General features: G+C 36.4%; 1 protein-coding gene across 1 annotated transcript in view; it reads right to left on the bottom strand.

Moving 5' to 3' along the window:
* The window catches only part of TAB2 (TGF-beta activated kinase 1 (MAP3K7) binding protein 2), a 354938-nt gene extending 348933 nt beyond the window's left edge, over nt 1-6005 (bottom strand). The window contains 1 exon segment of the mRNA XM_053710637.1: nt 5623-6005. The gene's annotated coding sequence lies outside the window, so the exon portion shown is untranslated.
* Nucleotides 6006-7320: the final 1315 nt, after the last annotated feature.

Raw genomic sequence — 7320 nt, 5'->3', positions numbered from 1 at the left:
ATACATTTTTAAAACCTTAATTTGGGTTTCATGTCCCTTTTTTATTTATTTCATGATTTAGACTGAGGATGCAATTTTAAACAACTTTCTAATTTACTTCTATTATCTAATTTGCTTCGATTCTCTTCATATTGTTTTCTGGAAAAGCATATCTAGATAGGCTCAGTAGCTGCTGATTGGTGGCTGCACATAGATGCCTCGTGTGATTGGCTCACCATTGTGCATTGCTATTTCTTCAACAAAGGATATCTAAAGAATGAAGCAATCAGATAAAAGTAGTAAACTGAATGTTTAAAATTGTATTCTCTATCTGAATCAGTAAAAGAAAAATGTTGGGCTTAATGTCCCTTTAAACAGAAATTGGACAATAGTAAATTTGCACAATTGCGAAATCTTCCATGTTACTTATCAATTTCGCAGGCTCCAAGGCAGGCAATTTTATGATTAGCTTCCCCTTTTCCTTTCCAAGTTCAAAATGATAAAGCAAAACAAAGGCCATTTTGGCTAACCTGTTTTCGTGAATATAGACCTACTCCTGTGAAATGAAATTAGTGAAGCCTCAAATTCTAATGCTGTGCTACCAAGTGCCACACTAGCAGAATAGAGTCTTCATGTATGGATTAATTTAAGGGACAGTAAACACCTTGTAAACAACACATTTCTGTTGTGTTGCTATAGAATAACATAGCAGCCAAGTCAACATAAAAAAAAACACTTTTTACTGCAATTATTTTTAAATAGCCAACCTCCAGGGCTTTACTCCACAGACAACAAAGTTATCCACAGTCAAAGTTGTTAAAAAAAATGCATTGTTTTGTAGTTATCTGATAAAGTCAATTAGAGACAGAATATGTAGCAGTAGAGATGTGCAACAATATAAAATGAAAAATGTGCAGATCTTTTACAATTCAGTGTTTAAAGGGACATAAAAGCTTTATAAAATACAGGTTAATGTTGTCTTGAAATAGATTAACATGAGCCAGATATAAAGGTTTTCAAAAACACCGATGCCTTGTTTGCTGCAATTGTTTTTCAAAAGTAAAAAACCACCCTCACACCATTTTCCTTATTTGTGTGATAGGCAAAGCTTGCCGCAATTATTTTGTACGCAAACTTCCATATTTTGCAGTTCTTTATCCTATCACCTAGTGCTGAAGACTACTTAGAGAAATATGTGGCAGGGTTAAGCTTTTGAACCCTGCAGTGTGCATTTTCAATTCTCAAATTTTAAAAACATACAATTTTCAGTATTAAATAGACATTAACCCAATCTCGCTTTTGTGCAAACAAAACTGGTGATTTATGCCAAACTCTCTAGAAAGGCTAAAAAGCAAAACCTGTAACCTAGGTTACTAAAGTGCTGCAGATTGCTTAAAGGGATAGTCAACACCAAAATTGTTATAGTTTAACAAAATATAAATAATGCCTTTACCATCCATTCCCTAAGCTTTGCAAAACCAACATTGCTATATTAAAAAGGGACAATATACACCAATTTTCATTTATAAAAATAAATAGCTCAACCTGGGAACGAACAATAGCATAATAGCTTGCTCTATGGCTAGTTACCACCTAAGAAGCAGCCTCTTTTTGCTCAACATGTACCTTTCACAGAGAAGAACTTTCCTGAAGTATATCAGTCTGATCCTGACTTTACAGTACTGTCCAGCCCCGAAATACCAGGCCAATCCATCTCTGAACGAGAGAATACAGCAAAACCCCAGACATACGTTTCGGCCTATTGTGGGCCTCATCAGTGAGGTGCAGCCATAACACTCTAGGCACACTGAGCAACGGGTCCACGTCTGGATTCCCGCATCACACTTATGGAGACTTCCCTAAGTGTCATAATTTGCATAAATAAAAAGAGAAGCGCTCAATCTGGGAACGAACAATAGCATAATAGCCAGTTGTTCGTTCCTGTGAGTGCACTTCTCTCTGTATGTATTTAGTCTCCCTATGGGAAAAAGGGGCAACCAGACGTTGACTCCTTGCTCAGTGTGCTTAGAGGAATATTGGCTACACCTCACTGACGAGGCCCAATGAAGGCCGAAACGATAGTCTGGGGTTGCTGTGTTCCTTGTTCAGATAGGAATTGCCTGGTATTTCAGCGCTGCACTGACCGTAATAGGCGGGATCAGACTGCTATACTACAGGAAAGTTATTTTCTGTAAAAAGCATTACTGGGCTAAAAGAAGTTGCACCCAGGTGGGTAAATCACCATAGAACAGGCTAACAATGGTATTGAGCCAGTTGTTCGTTCCTGCGAGTTTCACTTCTCTCTGTATGTAACCAAATTTTCATTTAACTGCATGTAATAGACACTACTATAAAGGATAATATGCACAGATACTGATCGAAAAAAAAGCTGTATAGGCTATATAAATGTATCTACAAAATATTTATGCAAAGAAAAATCTAGTGTATAATGTCCCTTTAATATACTTTATAACATTTAAAGGGACACTGACCCAAATTTTTTCTTACATGATTCAGATAGAGCATGCAATTTTAAGCAACTTTCTAATTTACACTCTATTATCAATTTTTCTTAGTTATCTTGCTATCTTTATTTTGAAAAAGAAGGCTTCTAAGCTTTTTTTTAGGTTCAGAACTCTGGACAGCGCTTTTTTATTGGTGGATGAATTTATCCACCAACTAGCAAGGACAACCCAGGTTGTTCACCAAAAATGGGCCGGCATCTAAACTTACATTCTTGCATTTTAAATAAAGATACCAAGAGAATGAAGAAAACTTGATAATAGGAGTAAATTAGAAAGATGCTTAAAATTGCATGCTCTATCTGAATCACGAAAGAAAAATTTTGGGTTCAGTGTCCCTTTAAACCTCTAAATGACTGCCTGTTTGTAAGCCACTACAGACAGCCTCTCATCACATGCTTTTATATTAGCTTTTCACAAGAGACTGCTAATCCATGTGGGCCATATAAATAACACTGTGCTCTCTCCCGAGACATTGTGGCTAACACTGCACTAATTGGCTAAAATGCAAGTTATTAGATAATAAACATATATCAATTTTTAGGAGTGTCATACCTCCTGGAATTCTAAATCCAAAATTTTCCTACAGGAAATCATGCATTGTGCGATTATTTTTTTTTAATTTTGAGATTCTAGCAATTGGTGATACTATTCTGTAATGAATGATATTTTTACATGTGAAAGAAGTCAAGTCCGGGCAAGTTGACAGTTATTCCTTTCTTCTTCCCTGTCAAGGTGCAAAGTGTAAAGACTGTATGACAACTAACAATTCAAAAAACAAGCAGATGTTTTACTGAATCAGATCCAACAAATTAATAGAAGTAAACCCGTGCTGAAAATAACTGACATCCTCTTCTGAGCAATGTTATGACAGGTCGATTCTACAACTACAGGTATCAAATGATCACAATGACTAGTTGTCTAGGCCAGTGTTTTTCAACCTGTGTGCCGTGGCACACTAGTGTGCCGTGAGAGATCCTCAGGTGTGCCGCGGCAGACTGACAACAGTGCATCATTTACAACCATGACATTGACATTCATTCACAGACAATCATTATGATTGTTTGTGAATGAATGTCAATATGTCATGTATAGTTTGTAGGAGGCATGGCATGACAGCACAGTACGTGTACATATATATATAAATATATATAAAAAAAAAAAAATATATATATATATATATATATATATATATATATATATATATATATATATATATAGTATACTGTATATATTCCTGTATTAGGCTACAATGTGTGATTTTGTAAAATTTTGGGATGGTGTGTGCCACAGATTTTTTAATGTAAAAAAGTGTGCCACGGCATAAAAAAGGTTGCAAATCACTGGTCTAGGCTCTCTAGAATCTAGATCATGCAAATAAATAGATTACTATTTTCAACACAAAGATAGATGAAATAAGTAACTTGACTAATTTTAGGACTCTTACAATTCTATTAGGATAAATGTTCTAGCACCAAGAATAAAACAAATGTAGGTATCAGACAAACTTAATCTTCACTGCTATGACATAATATGCTCCAAAACAAAGTAAAAATGTTATTTGTTATTCAATTTCTACATGTTAACAGCACCTTTAACCCAACTGCCAATGTTTGTTGGATTAAAGCTGTAAGAGAGTAAAAGTTAATTTAAAACTGACAAAGAAAACAAGTCATTTTATGAGTATCGCTTGAAATAAGATATTACAGGTGGGTTCCTCCTTACAGTTATGTGTGCATATAAACAACATGTAATATTTAACTTATCAGAAATTGTAAAAATCTAGGAGCCAAATTTAGTAATCAACTAAAAAACATAATACACAAAATTATTATTATTTAAAAAAAAAAAAAAGAAAAGCGTAGAGTTGGGGCACTTTCCTGGAGACCAGATCCACTTTTTATATTGCCACAACACTACTCTAAAACAAATTAGATATAGAATATACGCCAAATTAAACAAATCAAAATATTCAGTTTTAAAATTAAAAGCTACAACAGGGAACGGATTACCATTAAAATTATTTTTCCATTGCTACATCTAAAATACTTTTTAAAATATATATTAAAAAAGCAGTTCTATGGCTTACAATAACAGTTTTGTAAGCTTGTGGGTGGTATCTCTATCCACCAATAGAATTGTGGCTAATTTACTTTATCAGCCAGTAAAAAAACTAAACTGGGTTGAAACCAACAGGAAATTCACATTTGTTTAGAATATCAAGTTACACAACTTCAATATAAGCATATTTTTTTAAGGAATCACTTAAAAATGATTAGCACAAGTAAAATATATTTCCAGTTATAAATGGTACCCAGTTATGTATATCAGCAGAAGCAAAAGGCAAACCTACAGAACCAGACCACTGATAAATGAGAGCAAAATAAAAATCTGACATCAATATTGTCATCAATGAAGACACTACAATTCAAAATTGACATTCTGCAGTAGTGTAAAAAAAATATATATATATATATATATATACACAGGACAATACTACAGATATGTCAGTGTAACCTTTAGTGTTCAATGTTGTCCTAATTAGGGGTTCTAAAAAAAAACTGCCAAAGCAATACAACAGTTGATGTTTTGTGCAGTTTTAGGACGATTTATGTGTTTGCAGAGTTGTGCATTCAATTATGAATATGAAAGGATCATTTCTGAGTGCGGGTGATGGATTATGGGCTCTTTATGAAATGTTCTGGAGTCATATCAATACTTTTAAAGCACTATAATGGTTCCCTGGTTGAACTAGATTAACTCCGTTACCCGTTTAAACAAGTTAGTAGCAAGTGACACTCATGGATACAATTGCAATAATACTATGCAGTAACAGAAGACAATGTTTCATTAGATTGATTTACCCCAAACGCCAATGAGGATGCACATTGCAATTAATGTGGCAGGGACTGAAGAATATGTGTCAAGACCACTCCAGCTCCATGCACAAATGTCAGCCAGTGTCCCCATAAGAGATATGACAGGCCTGTAGCCGAGCCGGGGCCTTCACCAAGCTCCCACCCCCCTCCCCCGGCCTCAGGCCTAACACTTCGCCCAGGCAGAGATCCCACAATCCCTCCCCTCCTCCTTTGAGCACTAGGCCCCGGGATCCCCTTCTTACCTCAGTCGCTCTCCTCCCCTGCCAGCTCTGACAAGCGGCGCCCCCTCCTCACCCGCAGAGAGAGGAGGCTAAGGCTGGGTGAGGAATCGGGGGCCGCACCACCGCTAGTACGCTACTGCTTTTCCTGGCCCGGCAGCCAATCAAAAAACACCGCCTCCCCCCTGCAAAGTAAAATGGAACGTTCAGGCGGTGGCACAGATAGATATAAGCCCTGTATTAATGTGTGTGATTAAAGCACTGTATATGTATACGACTCGTTCCGCCAGCGGAACCAAGGGCCTCTATGACGTAACAACGCCCGAAACGTAACGGTCCCCTCCTCCCTTACAATATATGTGTGACTCCCTGTGCTCCAGGCAGGAGGCGAAACCAAAATACTGGCAGGGCAAAATATGGCGGACGAGAGCCAAAGCAGATCCCGCGAGAGGATGATGATAAGATTGTGACGGTGACGCGAGGGGCTTGCCTTGTCTTCTTGCTAGTACCACTGGCGAGCACTGCACTGGCACGGGAACACAGTGTACAGCAATAAACGCAGGATTTATCGAATGCTTATAATATAATATACACCTCACTGTCTGTACATGGCGATTATAAAGATGTATGTTATACTGTGCTATTTTTCCCAACACTGGATAGGAGCACGGATATTGGTGAATATAGTTTTGGGTAAAAAAAAATAGTTTTTGCTTGTTTATGCAGTGTTGCTTTACAAGAAAAATAATTAAATTTGCTGAATCTAGTGTTGGAAACAATAGTTTAGTGTTGTGTCCCCAGGCATCTCTATATTGAGGTTTAAATGTCCTGTCATCTCCATACAATTTACACAGACTGGGACTTGGCGTACTCTTGCTGATAAATTTGACAGCCTGTCTGCATGAAAGACTATAGAGATGACAGGATTTAAACCTCAAGCCTGAAGACATAAATACTAAAATGTTATTCCATTTCTATGTTCAGCCTTTTCTTAATTTGTAGTAATATGTGTTATGACAAAGAGCATTATTGTACCAGGTAAATCATTTGATGCCCTTAATTAGAACATCAAACTATTTACCTAGACCAGTTAATTTAGCTTCGGCAGACTGTTCATTACTAATTAGCATTTGCAGGTTCTTGCAATTTTGGGTTAAGTGAACACAATTAGTGTTGGGGGGGGGGGGTACTTATCAATGTAAACAGACGGGGACAGATTAGCCAAACATTCAGCAAAAGACTGATTCATCGATATCAATTTAGCACCATTAAATTCGGCATGCACATATATTTTGTCTTGTAGGTGCCTTTTTTTTTTGTTAAACAAAACAGTGGTTGGTGAGATAAATGTTTAACCCTTAATGACCACAGCACTTTTCCATTTTCTGTCCGTTTGGGACCAAGGCTAGTTTTACATTTCTGCGGTGTTTGTGTTTAGCTGTAATTTTCCTCTTACTCATTTACTGTACCCACACATATTATATACCGTTTTTCTCGCCATTAAATGGACTTTCAAAATCTACAATTATTTTCATCATATCTTATAATTTGCTATAAAAAAAAATACAAAATATGATGGAAAAAAAAACAAAAAAAACACACTTTTTCTAACTTTGACCCCAAAATCTGTTACACATCTACAACCACCAAAAAACACCAATGCTAAATAGTTTCTAAATTTTGTCCTGAGTTTAGAAATACCCAATGTTTACATGATCTTTG

The sequence above is a fragment of the Bombina bombina genome, chromosome 4 (assembly GCF_027579735.1).
Source record: "Bombina bombina isolate aBomBom1 chromosome 4, aBomBom1.pri, whole genome shotgun sequence".
NCBI lineage: Eukaryota > Metazoa > Chordata > Amphibia > Anura > Bombinatoridae > Bombina > Bombina bombina.
The sequence above is the reverse complement of the archived record's forward strand: the minus strand, read 5'-3'. Positions and strand labels throughout refer to the sequence as shown.